The sequence below is a fragment of the Polyodon spathula genome, chromosome 8, assembly GCF_017654505.1.
Source record: "Polyodon spathula isolate WHYD16114869_AA chromosome 8, ASM1765450v1, whole genome shotgun sequence".
NCBI lineage: Eukaryota > Metazoa > Chordata > Actinopteri > Acipenseriformes > Polyodontidae > Polyodon > Polyodon spathula.
Window position 1 is genome coordinate 49,431,167 of NC_054541.1, and position 15,646 is coordinate 49,446,812.

The 15,646-nt window shown below is 41.0% G+C and overlaps 1 pseudogene; it reads right to left on the reverse strand.

The window, feature by feature from the left end:
* Nucleotides 1-239: 239 nt before the first annotated feature.
* LOC121319155 overlaps nucleotides 240-15,646 on the reverse strand; it is a 38,347-nt pseudogene continuing 22,940 nt past the window's right edge.

The window sequence follows — 15,646 nt, forward strand, 5'->3', positions numbered from 1 at the left end:
ACATCCTATGATGTGTTTTTCTCTATTTTTCTCTATTGTTGTTTCTGCTACAGTCTTTCATTGCTATGGACTCAGCACTATACAGTAGAAACACACAGAACATACATAATTGTACGTTAAACAGGTAAGGAGTTTAGTATGAGGGAAATGCAGTGGATATCGAGTAGCCCTGGGTCCTGGCTCTGCAGGTGTGTCATGCTTTGCACAGCAGTCGCAGTGTAAGCTGCCTGAAGGTAGCACTAGTGTTGTAGTGCTCCGTTCCCATACTCCCCATGTGGGACCTCCCCCAGGGTGAAGGGCTCCTTGATGTTCTGCCTGTCCTCCTCGGCCTCCTCTTCCTCATCATACCTCTCCTCGTCATCCTCCTCTTCGTCGCTGTGGTGAGGGGTTGAGTGAACGGAGGCCGAGGGGGAGGGCGGCACTGACAACGGCTTGGGGAAATGGAAGCTCTCCGTCTGAAACACAGGAACGCAGATTCAGGATGGTGCTTCTATATAGGGCCAAGGACTCTGCCTACATACATTCTGTGGCCACTTTGCTCTAACACTGTCAACGGGGCCACCATCGGCTGCTAGGATGGCAGTGATTTGAGATTCCAAGTCTGCAAGCATTTGGATTTGTTCTTGAGGGTTTCTGTTCTAGTGTCTTCACCTTTGAAATTTGTGCTTGAAGATGCATCTGTGAGTCAGACCGGAGGAGCCTAAATCTATTTGTTTTTCTGTTTGGCTGTCCATCCATTGAATTTTCTACCGGCTTGTCACTTTAATCAAGTTAATGCCAAGGAACTGAGCTATAGCCTTGACCGGGTCATTAACCAAAGAAAAGGGCAGAGCCCCCGCACTGACACTCCACCATCCACAGGGCAAAATGTCACTTCAATTACTGTAGAGGAATCTGATTCCGTTTTTAACGTTTAGCCTGCGCACAGCCCTGCCTGTCTTTTAATGTCTCAGCCTGCCCATCCCTCAGCTGTGTATCAAGGATCCAAAGACATTCATGCTCCATTAGGTTAATGCCTCAGGAAGACGCAAACAAACAGATTATAGCAACGCTAATGTCATTGCTGTAGGATACAATTATTGATATGTTTTTTATTATTCGCAGTCGTAATGGGGAAACAGGGCTACACTCCGGGGAGACTACTGACGTCCTCTCTGAGCTCAAGCAAGAGCAGGATACCCCTTTTTATCTCAGCAGCTAATAGCCTCCTGCATGAAGGAATCATCACCTCTGCATCACAGTCATAGGGTTCATCAACTGAAGCCTGGTATTGTCAAAATGAATCAATTGATGCCTATGTATAAGGCAGGGAAGCATTCTATATGATGAGACCAAATTGTGCATTGACAGAATCATATGCTATATTAGAATCCACATACAAGAAATCAACCAATCAAGCCTATGGATTTGACAAAATCGTTCCATCCTGTGCATACAGCATTCGGCTCAATTCTATATCAAACTTGAGTCAAGGCACCATAACTCAGAAAACATCACAGTAAAAGAAAAAAAAAGGACAATTGAAAAATCATAAAAAGGAAAAGGCACAGTAAAGCAAATAAGTAATTTGAAACTACTTAGTCTGCAAAATAAATTTTGTTAACAAAATTCTGCATGCATTTGAATTAACGCTTTCTAATTTAAATGAGAATCTAAGGAAACACCTCTGAGTTTTTAACACAGCTGTTGTATAAAAATGAAAAGATAAAAAGTGTAAGTTCAGTGCTGGGACTGTATTTTCTACCCGTGGTGGGGCTGTCGGTCCATCTTGAACAGGTCAGGAAAGGCTCTGCTCAGTGTGAGGTGCCGTGCATGCATGTAATACTAAAAGAAAAGCAGCAATACTGTCTATATATCAGTGTTATAAAGCATGAGAGGATGGGGTCTGGACGGTGTCACATTCAGGGGTTCAGAACCAAGTCTTTACAAATACATCTGAACACTTCCTACTAGCTTAACAGCATTCTTGCAGCTCTCTGTCTCTGTTAAGGTGAAGCCACTTTGTCATCTTTAACTTTTATCTAACCAGTGACTGATCAATACAGTAATTCATTTACTTCCCAGCAGTGTTGCCGTCATGGGGCCGACACCTTTCTTCCATCCATACATGATGAATATTTCATGTGTGTACTGTGCACTCACGAGTTTGGCATCCCCTTATGTCGTCTACTCCACAGAATTTGCACTATACCTTCTTCTTCATTCTAGAATGTTCGAGTAGCAGAGGCGTCTGGCGTGAAATGAAATTGACATTACGGATAACGGATAATAAATGACGGATCGGATCTGGTAGCAATGGTATTGGAACAGGAATATATTAGTGGTCATAACAGGCAGGTGACTCTTCTGTGGATGCTAGTAGCCTTTTATATAGGTATTGCAGTACCGCCCATAGCTGTATTAGCTTCACTTTCCGACCTTGCACAATTTTCCTTCCTTAACTTTGTCAGTGCTTATACTTGGGCAGATTGATTGCCCCAGTGTATCTGTCCCAGTTTAAGGCTCAAACTAAGTGACTGCTCTCCTCCATACACCTGCGCTTGCAACTACTTCAGCACAAACTGCAATCGAATCCCTGTGTGAGTTTAACACAATAGAAGACAAGACATCCTGCGACTTATTGCGTTTGTAGGGTATTGGAATCGTCAAGATAAATGTGGCATCACATTCAAACCCAGGAAGCAGCTTCAATATTTAGTACAGCAGTTTGTTTTGTGTTGACGGCATGCCAGTTTAAACAGCCCACTATCACATTCTTTGCATTTCTTGTTGGTCAGACTGATGGTTATATGTAAGTGTGGACCAATGTCTATATTTAGCTTAGTCTGCATTGGTTATGAATGAATGTAGATATTATCTATTGACAGCTGAATCAGTTCCTTGATAATCCACTAAAAGTTAATGGGCCAGTGCAGTATTTATTGGCTTATGAGAAGCATTATCATTGACTAGTGATAAATGCACTGTAAGGCTAATAATATCAGTAGGAAAGCAATGCCCTTCTAGGGATGACCCTGATGTCATCCCAGATGAGACTGGCTTTCCCTCAATGACTGGAGCAAGTGCTTTGAAAATATGGGCCTGTGTATTTTGTGGTGTAAAATTTGAACACATTTTCTGTAGGGTCAAAAGATTTTTAAAAAGGGGGGACAAGTAACACTGTCAAGCCACTGTCCAAAATGATCACAATTTTCTGAAAGTGTACAAAGCATGCGATTAAAAAATTCGAACATATCCTCCTGCAAAGTTGATTATATTAAAAAAAAGAGCAAACTGTGCATGCTTGCTGTAATTGATGATAATTTTGGATGACCCTGTTACAGGGAGATCCCTGTCGCTGCTTCGTGGAGTATGTGTGTTCTTTGAGGAAGCAGATGCAACACGCAATAGGAAATGAGTTGCTAGGTGACAAGTTGAGCAGTGGGCTCGACCCTGCACTGAGCTGATCGAGAGGTCTGGGGGGCGTGAATGTGGATGCGGCATGGAGCTCAAAAAACGTCTGTGCTACAGCTCTGGGCTTCTGCAATGCCATTAACACACAGACAGACACTGAGTGGAGCTTTTCTTTGCATTAAGGAGAGGAGAGTGCTCTCCACAGGACAACTACAACCAAACCCTTCCATTCCAAGACGGTGCTTGTGAAGGCATTGCCCAGCCGAGGCCATGTGAAGAGACAGGAGTCTCTGTGAGACAGCTGGGACTCCAGGAGCCCAGAAGTAGGTCAGTTTAAGGAATGTTGATCCCACCACAGTAGAGAGAGGGTTACGTAGAGTAGCAGGTTCCTGGAGAGGAATGTTCCTCTGAGTGGGTGTTCTATGGAGAGAACGTGAGAGACAGAAGAAGTAAAACGAACATAAAAAGAAAAGTCAACAAATGCTAAGCATGCTGGAAAGACCAGCACTGTACTTGTTTTGGGTGGAGGGATTAGTTTTGTGATGCGAGACTGGTTTCGCATATTTTGCACTGCCAGCATTGGTTTTTGCGTCTGTCTAAGTATAATTCAGTGGAGACCCTCACATGAAACACATCACCTTGTTAAAGACTCCTAATAAAGTTAGGTAGCAGAGTGGATTGCTAAAGCAATGGCACTGATGACTCATCGGTACTGAACCCCAGACACGCACAGCCTCCCTCACCCGGCCCAGGTAGCGCCAGTCCAGCAGGTCTGAGAGCCTCTCGGTGCGGTTCCGCTGGATGAATCCAAACATGGGTCAGCTGATTACAAGACTCATCCGCGGAGCAGAACCGGCGGTCCAGGATGTAAATGCCTGGAGGAGGAGTGGCAGCCAGGTGTGTGGATCACATTTAATCCATGGATAAACCAGCTGATATTAGCATTGTCAGCCCTGGGGCCACAAGCACACCATACACCTGCCCCTTGTACTGTTATGGAGTTTGTTATCATTCTCAGTAGCTCTGGGTACTGCTGCTCTAATAATGATTCTGTTCAGTTATTGGCAGTCCAATACTGGACGAGAGCATGAGAGCTCTCACAAGCATCCTCTCTTACCAGGAGTGCAACCCCAGCCCAGGCTCCCTGCACGAGAGCTCTCACAAGCAGCCTCTCTTACCAGGAGTGTAACCCCGGCCCAGGCTCCCTGCACGAGAGCTCTCACAAGCAGCCTCTCTTACCAGGAGTGCAACCCCAGCCCAGGCTCCCTGCACGAGAGCTCTCACAAGCAGCCTCTCTTACCAGGAGTGCAACCCCAGCCCAGGCTCCCTGCACAAGAGCTCTCACAAGCAGCCTCTCTTACCAGGAGTGTAACCCCAGGGCTCGTATTACGAGGGGAAGACTCCCAGATGGCAGCCACGGACAAACTCCCCATAGTCCATCGGTAACAGGGGACTGGTTGAAGAAAGGAACTCCGGGTGAAATATAACCTTAAACAACAAGAGTCTTGTAACTACCTTTGAGGAACAGACAGGAAGCAATCCAGGATCTAAAGAAATGGGGAAAGCTTAAAGAAAACCCTCCAAAGTGTCAAACAAAAATTCACCAAATACATTTCCCCCCCAAAAAGTATTTCATTTAGTGGCTTGTGACTAATAAATGGTACTTTTTTCCCTTTCAGACAAAAATCTAGCTAATGATGATTTGCAGTAGTAGTTTGAGAATCTAGCCCATGCTTTTTAAAGAATGAAGGTAGGCACAGTTTCTTTACATCAAAAATGAAGTTAATGCAGCACAGTTTTTTGAAAGTCATTCATTTCATATGGCATTCTGTAGTCAAAGCATTGAGTTTTAAAGGTATTTCCATTTGTATTGCTTTTTGTATGCAGATAAATGTACACCATATAAAAAAAAAAAACACCAAGAAAATATTAGCACCACTATGCTTTACCATGCTTTCACTGTGCTTTAATACACTTTGATATGCTTTTCCTGTGGTAAAGTTGTATAAGGGACAGGGGGCGTACCTTTACTCTGTCTGTCCGGCTGTTAGAGGCCAATGCGTCGGATGTTGCTCAGAATGGGGTCAGTGGAATCATCAAGCATGTTGTGGGTCGTCACTGGAGTCAGCGATTGCCGCTGAAATGGTTATAAACACCTTGTCACAGCCGTCCCCCAAGATTCCCATTTTGGGATCCCCAGTGAAAGAATACCACATCCCCAATGAAAGAATATCACAATATGCGTATCCCCAACGAAAAAATATCACATCCCTAATGAAAGAATATCACATCCCTAATGAAAGAATATCACATCCCCAATGAAAGAATATCACATCCCCAATGAAAGAATATCACATCCCCAATGAAAGAATATCACATCCCCAATGAAAGAATATCACATCCCCAATGAAAGAATATCACATCCCCAATGAAAGAATATCACATCCCCAATGAAAGAATATCACATCCCCAATGAAAGAATATCACATCCCCAATGAAAGAATATCACACCCCCAATGAAAGAATATCACACCCCCAATGAAAGAATATCACATCCCCAATGAAAGAATATCACACCCCAATGAAAGAATATCACATCCCCAATGAAAGAATATCACAATGAAAGAATACCCCCAATGAAAGAATATCACACCCCAATGAAAGAATATCACACCCCAATGAAAGAATATCACACCCCAATGAAAGAATATCACACCCCCAATGAAAGAATATCACATCCCCAATGAAAGAATATCCCACCCCATGAAAGAATATCACATCATACATGAAAGAATATCACATAACCCCAATGAAAGAGTATACATACAAGAAAGAGTATGCATACAGTGGCTTGCGAAAGTATTGACCCCCCCCCCCCTTGGCATTTTTCCTATTTTGTTGCCTTACAACCTGGAATTAAAATTGATTTTTATTTGGATTTCATGTAATGGACATACACAAAATAGTCCAAATTGGTGAAGTGAAATGAAAAAAATAACTTGTTTCAAAAAATTCTAAAAAATAAATAACGGAAAAGTGAGCTTCTTGGGGAATTCATTGCACTCCAGGATCTTCTTTATCTGTGGTCCGACGAAGACAACGGCTTTGACCTTTGCCTCAGACAGCTTAGGGAAGAAGTCTTGAAGGTACTTGAAGGCTGCCGACTCCTTATCTAGAGCTCTGACAAATTGTTTCATAAGGCCCAATTTGATGTGCAGTGGTGGCATCAGCACCTTCCGGGGGTCCACCAGTGGCTCCCACTTGACATTGTTCCTCCCCACAGAGAACTCGGTCCGCTGTGGCCAGTCCCGCCTGTGGTAGTGCGCCTTGGTGTCCCTGCTGTCCCAAAGGCAAAGATAGCAGGGAAACTTGGTAAAACCGCCTTGGAGACCCATCAGGAATGCCACCATTTTGAAGTCTCCTATGACCTCCCAGCCGTACTCATCATACTTCAAGGTGTCCAGCAAGGTCTTGATGCTGTTGTAATCCTCTTTGAGGTGCACTGAGTGAGCCAGGGGAAGAGACGGGTACTTGTTACCATTATGGAGCAGCACGGCTTTGAGGCTCCTGGATGAGCTGTCAATGAAGAGGCGCCACTCATTCTGGTTACAGGCGATTCCGATTGCCTCGAACAGACTGGTCACATTGTGGCAGAAGCAGAGCCCATCTTGACGGGTGAAGAAGCTGGAAAAAGGTTGGTGACGCTTCCTCTGATCTGTGACTTGCACACTTTCATCCAACAAGTTCCATTGCTTGAGCCTAGACGTCAAAAGCTCGGCATTGGACTTGGTGAGACCAAGATCTCTAATCAAGTCGTTGAGGTCTTTTTGGTTGGGGTAGTATGGGTTTCTCTCCTCAGCTCCACCTCTGAAATTGTCATCTGGATCTACAACGTCTTCCTCGCTCTCTGACTTGCTGCTCTCTTCTAAAGACGGCTGCTCTCTCTCCGGAGGAGTGGGTACGGGGAGCTCATGGCAGTGTGGCACCGGGGCGATGGATGAAGGAAGGTCTGGATACGTGATAGCAGGTGCATTCTTGCCAGTCCGACGTTTGGAAGGGTCCACCATGCAGAAGTAGCAGTTGCTTGAGTGGTCAGTGGGTTCCCACCAAATTCTTGGGATAGTGAACTTCATGGCTCTCTTTTCCCCTCTGTACCATCCTACAAAAATACATTTATTTCACCCATGACTAATGTGTAAGAGATTCTCACAACATTTTTCATATATGATATATTTTTTCAATAACATTGAAAATTGTAAAACATTTTAAAATTAAAAACTTTTACAATTTTAAAAATTTTAACAAATTTTATAACATAAAATTCCGAGCAACAATTGTCCATCTTACCTTCCAGAGTCTTTTTTTTGCAGTGCCGGATGCTTGCAGCCTCTTGATGCCATCTCAGAAAAATGCAGATATGTATCCACTTAGGCAGCTGGAACTAAACTGAACTGGTGGGCTTAAGGCCCCTGTATTTATACTACTATTTATATTACTGGAAAGTTCTAGAAGTTACTCCAAGTTTACTCAGCACTGAATCTATCTGGAATGTTCTGGAAAATAGGTACATTTCAAAATATCACTGTCCTGGTCACAAAAGCAAAGTTTGTGGGGAATAATAGCCATTTTCTATACTTTTGAGGCATAAGCAATTAGGAAATAACACTTACTACCCAGGAAACAAAAAAAATTAATAATATTACAATGTGCCACATATCACATCCCCAATGAAAGAATATCACACCCCCAATGAAAGAATATCACATCCCCAATGAAAGAATATCACATCCCCAATGAAAGAATATCACATCCCCAATGAAAGAATATCACATCCCCAATGAAAGAATATCACATCCCCAATGAAAGAATATCACACCCCCAATGAAAGAATATCACATCCCCAATGAAAGAATATCACATCCCCAATGAAAGAATATCACATCCCCAATGAAAGAATATCACACCCCAATGAAAGAATATCACACCCCAATGAAAGAATATCACACCCCCAATGAAAGAATATCACACCCCAATGAAAGAATATCACACCCCAATGAAAGAATATCACACCCCAATGAAAGAATATCACATCCCCAATGAAAGAATATCACATCCCCAATGAAAGAATATCACATCCCTAATGAAAGAATATCACATCCCCAATGAAAGAATATCACATCCCTAATGAAAGAATATCACATCCCCAATGAAAGAATATCACATCCCCAATGAAAGAATATCACATCCCCAATGAAAGAATATCACACCCCCAATGAAAAAATATCACATCCCCAATGAAAGAATATCACATCCCCAATGAAAGAATATCACATCCCCAATGAAAGAATATCACATCCCCAATGAAAGAATATCACACCCCAATGAAAGAATATCACATCCCCAATGAAAGAATATCACATCCCCAATGAAAGAATATCACACCCCCAATGAAAGAATATCACATCCCCAATGAAAGAATATCACACCCCCAATGAAAGAATATCACATCCCCAATGAAAGAATATCACATCCCCAATGAAAGAATATCACACCCCCAATGAAAGAATATCACACCCCAATGAAAGAATATCACACCCCAATGAAAGAATATCACATCCCCAATGAAAGAATATCACACCCCAATTAAAGAATATCACACCCCAATGAAAATAAAAATGCAAAACAGGCAAAGAACAATACGGTCTTCAGAACAATGTAAGGGGGCACTGCATTTTAGATCAAGTTATGAACTGTATTAATATAAGGTTTATGAATTAGGGTAAACATGGAATTAATTGCTTTGTTATGCTGTAAGGATGAGACGATACCATGTTTCAAATTTTAACGTTTACCATTTATTAGTTCCAAATACACACATTGTGTTCTACATTGAATGTTATTGTTTAAATACAATATGTGCCACTAGTATTAAGAGAGATAAGTAGTTGATTGGATTACCTGAACCCCTGGAGAGACAGACTCGGACAATGGGAGCTTCTCTGCCTGTGTCGCCTCTATCCCTGGAATTTATACTCTAGTAGCTCAGAGGCTTCGTCACTACAGTTTGTTTTTGTTATCTTACTAATTATAATAGAAATTAATTAATCAGTTGTTACTCCATTCAAGTGCAACCAACCACACACTACTCTCTCTCACAGGTTACTGTGGTTAATTGTTTACCATATTTCCTCTTTTCCCATACATTCCTGCACATGCTTTACCACTTCAATCATTCTAAACCCAAGCAAATTTATTTATGCCAAAGTTACCTTGAGCAAATTGGTTTAACATTACCAACACATTTCCACTCTCTATTAACATGCGGAAATGATTTGTAAATAAAGATTTAGCATATTGCACAACAGCGCATTTATACACAACTTTCACAATGCAACAAGGGCAACTTGGAAAGTATTGAATTTCCACACTTGACACAGTTAGGAGTGTATAAAATAAGTTCCTTAATCTCTCTACTGGCAGTCACCAAGCAGACCCTTGTGAAACGCTGGAACACTATGAAATGTAAGGAGCACTATTATCCCTGTGATAAACAAAGTTTACTAGGACTCTTGAAGGATATGGTGGATATTCACAATACCACAACACTGCTGGAAATTAACTCTAGAGCCGGGGCATCCAGAGGCAAATGCAAACACATCCACATTTCCAAGAGAACCTGCTGAGAAACCTAATCTGAACCTTAATCACAGGCAGACTGCAACACTTCTATCAGGATCCCAGTGCACAACAGATGCTACTCACCGTGTACCTGCTCTGAGCTCTTCAAGTCAACTCCTGGGTTGTGTAGCTCTAGTCTTGTTACATTGATGGGTGTTTTTCTCCTTTCAGAGATAAAGAAATTATGCTAAAGATACCTTGGGGGTAAAGGACCCAGATATGTATTTTGATATCTTAGAATTAAGATATTAGATTAGTAATTAGTAAATAGTAATTAGATTAGTAAATTGATATTTTAGAAAGTCAATATGGTTGATGTCTTGAATGGGGTTTGTTTGTGATGCGGTGTGGCTATGAAAGAAAGGTCCTCAGCTGTCTTTAAAGTAATATATGTAATGTTGGTTCAGCATCACTGGCAGCTGCACCCAGATGGGTACAATCTGTTGGAATATTCCCCAACAAGTCAGCTACAGTATCTATTTGTTTGAATATCAGTGTTGGGAAGAGCTGGGACTGAAACTTGGGTTGAGTGTCAGCCCACCAGAAAACCAAACATCTGAGCTATTGTTCCATGAACTATGGCTTAACAAAAACAAGACAGGACATCAATAACATCAATCCTCAAGGACCAATTCTTGTTTGTATTATATATTAATAATATTGGCGATAACATTAAACACTGTAAGTACCATCTCTATGCCGATGATAACATTCTATATTCATGCAATTCGTCCCTAACCTTGGCAGTTAGTAATTTACAATCTGATTTTAATTCCATTCAAAAAGCTTTAATTGATTTAAAGCTTCCTTTAAATTCCAGTAAGACTAAAGCTATGTTGTTCTTTGCTGCAAGGAAAGCTGCTCCTGTGACTCTAACTTCAGTTACTTTAGATCACAAGGACATTGAGTTTGTTGATAAATACAAGTATTCGGGTATCTGGTTGGATAGAAATCTGGATTTTAAGGCTCATATTGAACATCTTGCAAAAAAAAATGAAATTTATGTAGCTCTATGGAAACCAAAAAAGAGGCTTATTGCTTGTATGTTTTTGCCGCAAATTGACTATGGTGATGCAGTATACAGGTTTGCATCACCATCAACTTTAGGTAAACTGGACTCGCTATATCATGCAGCATTGAGGTACAATACAAATACAAGATTTAATACTCATCATTGTATATTATACGATTTGGTAGGCTGGACTTTTTTGGCTCTATGCTGGTTGAAGCACTGGTATGTGCTGGTATATAAGGCTTTTCAGTGTAAATTACGCTCTTATATAAATGACTACCTTATAGTCCCATAGTAACCATGGCCTCAGATCTCATTCTTTTTTGCATTTTAAAATCCCAAATGTGCGTACTGAGGCTGGTAAAGGATCCTTTGCTTATTATGCCCCATGGTCCTGGAATGAGTTCCAGTCCAAACTAAAGCTGCACACCCAGATATCTTTATTGCTGTTTAAGGGTAAACTGCATGATTTCGTGACTGAGAGTTGTAATTGTTTTAAATAGTTGCCTACTTTTGTGTATTTTTATATTGTTGTAAATGTGATTTGCCTGTGTTTTAATTGTATTTTATTGTGTATTTGTGAATTTGTTCTTTCACTCATAAAATAGGTTTTAATCTCAATGTGACTACCATTAGGTACTTTCCCTGGTGAAGATGATCACTACAGGCATTGGGAGAGACAACAGAGGATTTATCAAAAATATATGATTCATGCTGGGGCACAACATTAATATCCATTAATATGTATACACACACACACACGCACACACACACACAAACACACACAAACACACACACACCCCTATTGAATTCTGAAATTATGTTTCTTGTATTGTGTGCTTATAAAAGGAGATGTCTGTTTTCTCTTCTGAGCTTGTTTATATGTTTTTGTGCTCCAGACACTTTTTTCTGTTGATGTCAGAAACAAACCTGTATTTATTAGCTGTTGGAGTCTCGTTGATGTAGCTGACCTTTTCTTGCATAGGGCTGTTTGGATTTCAGCCCAGAAAATATTTCTGACATTGTTTATGAAAATAATCTGCGTGCATGAGCCTTGCCTTTGAAATTCAGATCGTGTCTCAAAGCGTCTCTCTTTAAGAGCAGGACTGGCTTTGCACTGCTCAGCCTCCTTTCTGATGTGTCGACAGGCTGCTGTTACCACGCTCCTTGTTTTGTAAGAGGTTTTCAATGTTTGGTTTAACAGGAAAGACAGATATAAATTTTTAAGCAAACTGCAAATGCTATTTATAATACCTTCAACAGTCCACATTCTCAAATCATACAATTTTAATTTATTTGTAACCACTATGGACAAATACATTATTATACTGTTATTATTACAGCATTATTATTATTGCATACTTGTTCCTTGAGAATACGTGATTATTTTTTACTTATACTAAATACCATAATTACTTGAAAATTACTAAGGATTCTTTTGAGTTGAATTCTTTTGCGTAGCTTTAAGTATTAATTTTCTTTGAGCGCTCTGAGGAGTGAGAAGGAATCTAGAAACATGAGTTCAACTTTAAACAGCTGATAAAAAAACGTAAAACATGTAATATTGTAACTTGCCCAGGTTAGCTAGAAACCAACGGCGTTGTCAGGCTGCCCAAGGGTTCTTGCAACATGTGCCAACAGCAGATTATTTTAAAAGTACCTGGGTTCCATAGACGGCTCTTTTCATAATGGTAAAGTCATCTCTGTCAAGAATCTTGTTCATATCTGGTATTTCCCCTCTGCAATACAATAAGTCCTTAATTAGTGTGATTACATTTGTGTAATACACAGACCACCCAAGTGACCTGCATTGCATTCATCAGACCTGCACGTGGACATTAAAACCTGCAGACCCATCAGCCACATACAATCTGTGGAATAAAACTGACGTGTAAGAGCACTGTGCGGGTGACGTGAAAAACTGAAGCTTGTCATTATCAACACAGGACAGAAAGTATACTCCATTCATCGAGGGGCTCTGAATTAAAGATGCAAGATCTATCATTTTAAATTAACCAATGTTGTTGTTTTCTTTTTTCTTTTATTGATTTAAAATGCAGTGTAATAATTTAGTTCAGATTACTTCAAAATGTTCTCGAGGAAGGGGGATACCCCAAAACCAAATAGTCTTAACAAGGACCCAGGAATGCATTCATTTCAGGTCTAACTGGCTGTTCTAAATTAGAACACCACTATCCATGTATCTGGGAAAAACATAATTTTCACCAGTGTGACAAGGGCCTAGGTATTTTACAATACACTGGATGACAAATGGAAATGAAGCACTCATATGAAACATCTTGTTCTGGTTTCTCAGAAAGAGGGATTCTATAAGCAAGCATCAGATTAGTCAATGACAGCTCTAATCACGAAATAGACAGGACAGTGAGATGACGGGTGTGCCAGAGTGCAATAAGCACACAGCATCATTCAATAATGTAATGATGAATCTGATATTAGGAAACACTTACTTTAACAATGCATCATACAGCTTCTTTCCAAATTTCTCTTTAACTGAGTGAGCAGTATCCCTGTGTAAAACAGTAAAGAGAGGCTTTTGAACAATGCCGTTTCTCTGTATATTTTGAATCACTCATCCCAATATGTTTTAAACACAAGCAATAGGCACACACATAAAAGGACATTTTTCTAAACAGAAGCGAATTTGCACCAGAAAAGAACTTGAGAATGACATCAGCTAACACAATGTTGGCCATTGCTATGTACTTGTACAGCAGTTACCATGTAAGTGCAGGAACCATTGATAGTTACCCAGTTATTACATTGTAATTACATGGCTATTTATGCCTTGTAATCTAACATGCTTGTGACCTTCATTCATTCAACAGCACCTGTGGTAATGTGAGGAAGGTAGCATTGTAATTCCGCTCTGTGGAAGTTCAGTCTCTGAGGCTGTCTAACAAGCACTCAACACAGGGGTTCAGTAAGAAGAAAAAGCACAAGAACAGACAGACATCTTTATCACAGCTGCTGCCGGATGGCCTGTCCTTTCAGTGTTTCCACGTTGAAGTTGTTCGTCTTGGCTGGCATAATGAAAAACACCACGACCGTGACATCGTGCTTATGAACCTAAACAAAAAAAAATAGAAGTACTGTTGAGATCACCTGCTGGAAGAAGAGCAATTCCTTGCCAATTCTATGTCAAGTCAAAGCAGCAAAGTCCAAATCAGACCTGTATCTCAGCCACTTCACGAAATTCTCGACATCAGCCTTTTCTCTCTCTTCAATGAAAATTTGTTGTATTTTGTAAGCAGTATATAATATACTTATATGATATATAGTTAAAGGATGGAATGCTCGTGTCTGACCATTTTTACAGTCCCATGGCCAGCAGGGAATATTGCTAAATATATCCAATCTATTTTAAACATATACCCCCCCCCCCCCCACACACACACACAACCCACACACACACACACACACACACACACACACACACACACACACACACACACACACACACACACACACACACAAACATACATATGTAGGTACACACACAAATACATGCACACAAATGCACACACACACACACACACGCACACAAATACATGCACACACACACACACACACACACACACACAAACACACACACACACACACACACACACACACACACACACACACACACACACACACACACACAAATACATGCACACAAACACACACACACAAACACACACACACACACACACACACACACATACATGCACACACACAAACACACACACACACACACAACACACACACAAACACACACACACACACACACACACACACACAAATACATGCACACACACACACACACACACACACACACACACACACACACACACACACACACACACACACACACACACACACACACACACACACACACACAACACACACAATGTGTACACACAACACCACAACAATTTATGTGTGGTGACACAAATACACACACACACGCACACACACACACGCAAATACACACACACACACATGCAACACACACACACACACACCACACACACACACACACACACACACAAATACATGCACACACACAAATACACACACACACACACACACAAATACATGCACATGAATGACACAAAAGAAATCGAATACACGGAGCAGCTGTAAATATTGCTCTGCAGAACCTCAGATTTCAAGTCACTTAATCCAGGAGAAGCCCACAGGCAGGGATTCATCTCTATACTATTGATTTTGCTTTATCTAAAGCCCTTGGAGCCAAAGAGCAGATCGACTTGACTTTAGTGCTGCTGGGACAAGGCAATATGTGGGCCCCAAATGACAGCATGTCTTTTATGCTGCAGCTAGTCCTAGAATTGGTGCTGGAGGATGATATTGTACGTTGGGTCGGCTTACTAAGGCTTCAGTTTTAGACATTTCTTAAAATCTGGCTCAAGAACAATACCTTGAGCTGCAGGAGTAGATGCATGTAATGCATAGCGGAATCTTTGACATGCCTGATAACAGCCTAGATCAACAGAACCATAATAGAGTCCTGGGAATTCTAAAGCTTTTTGGGTGGAG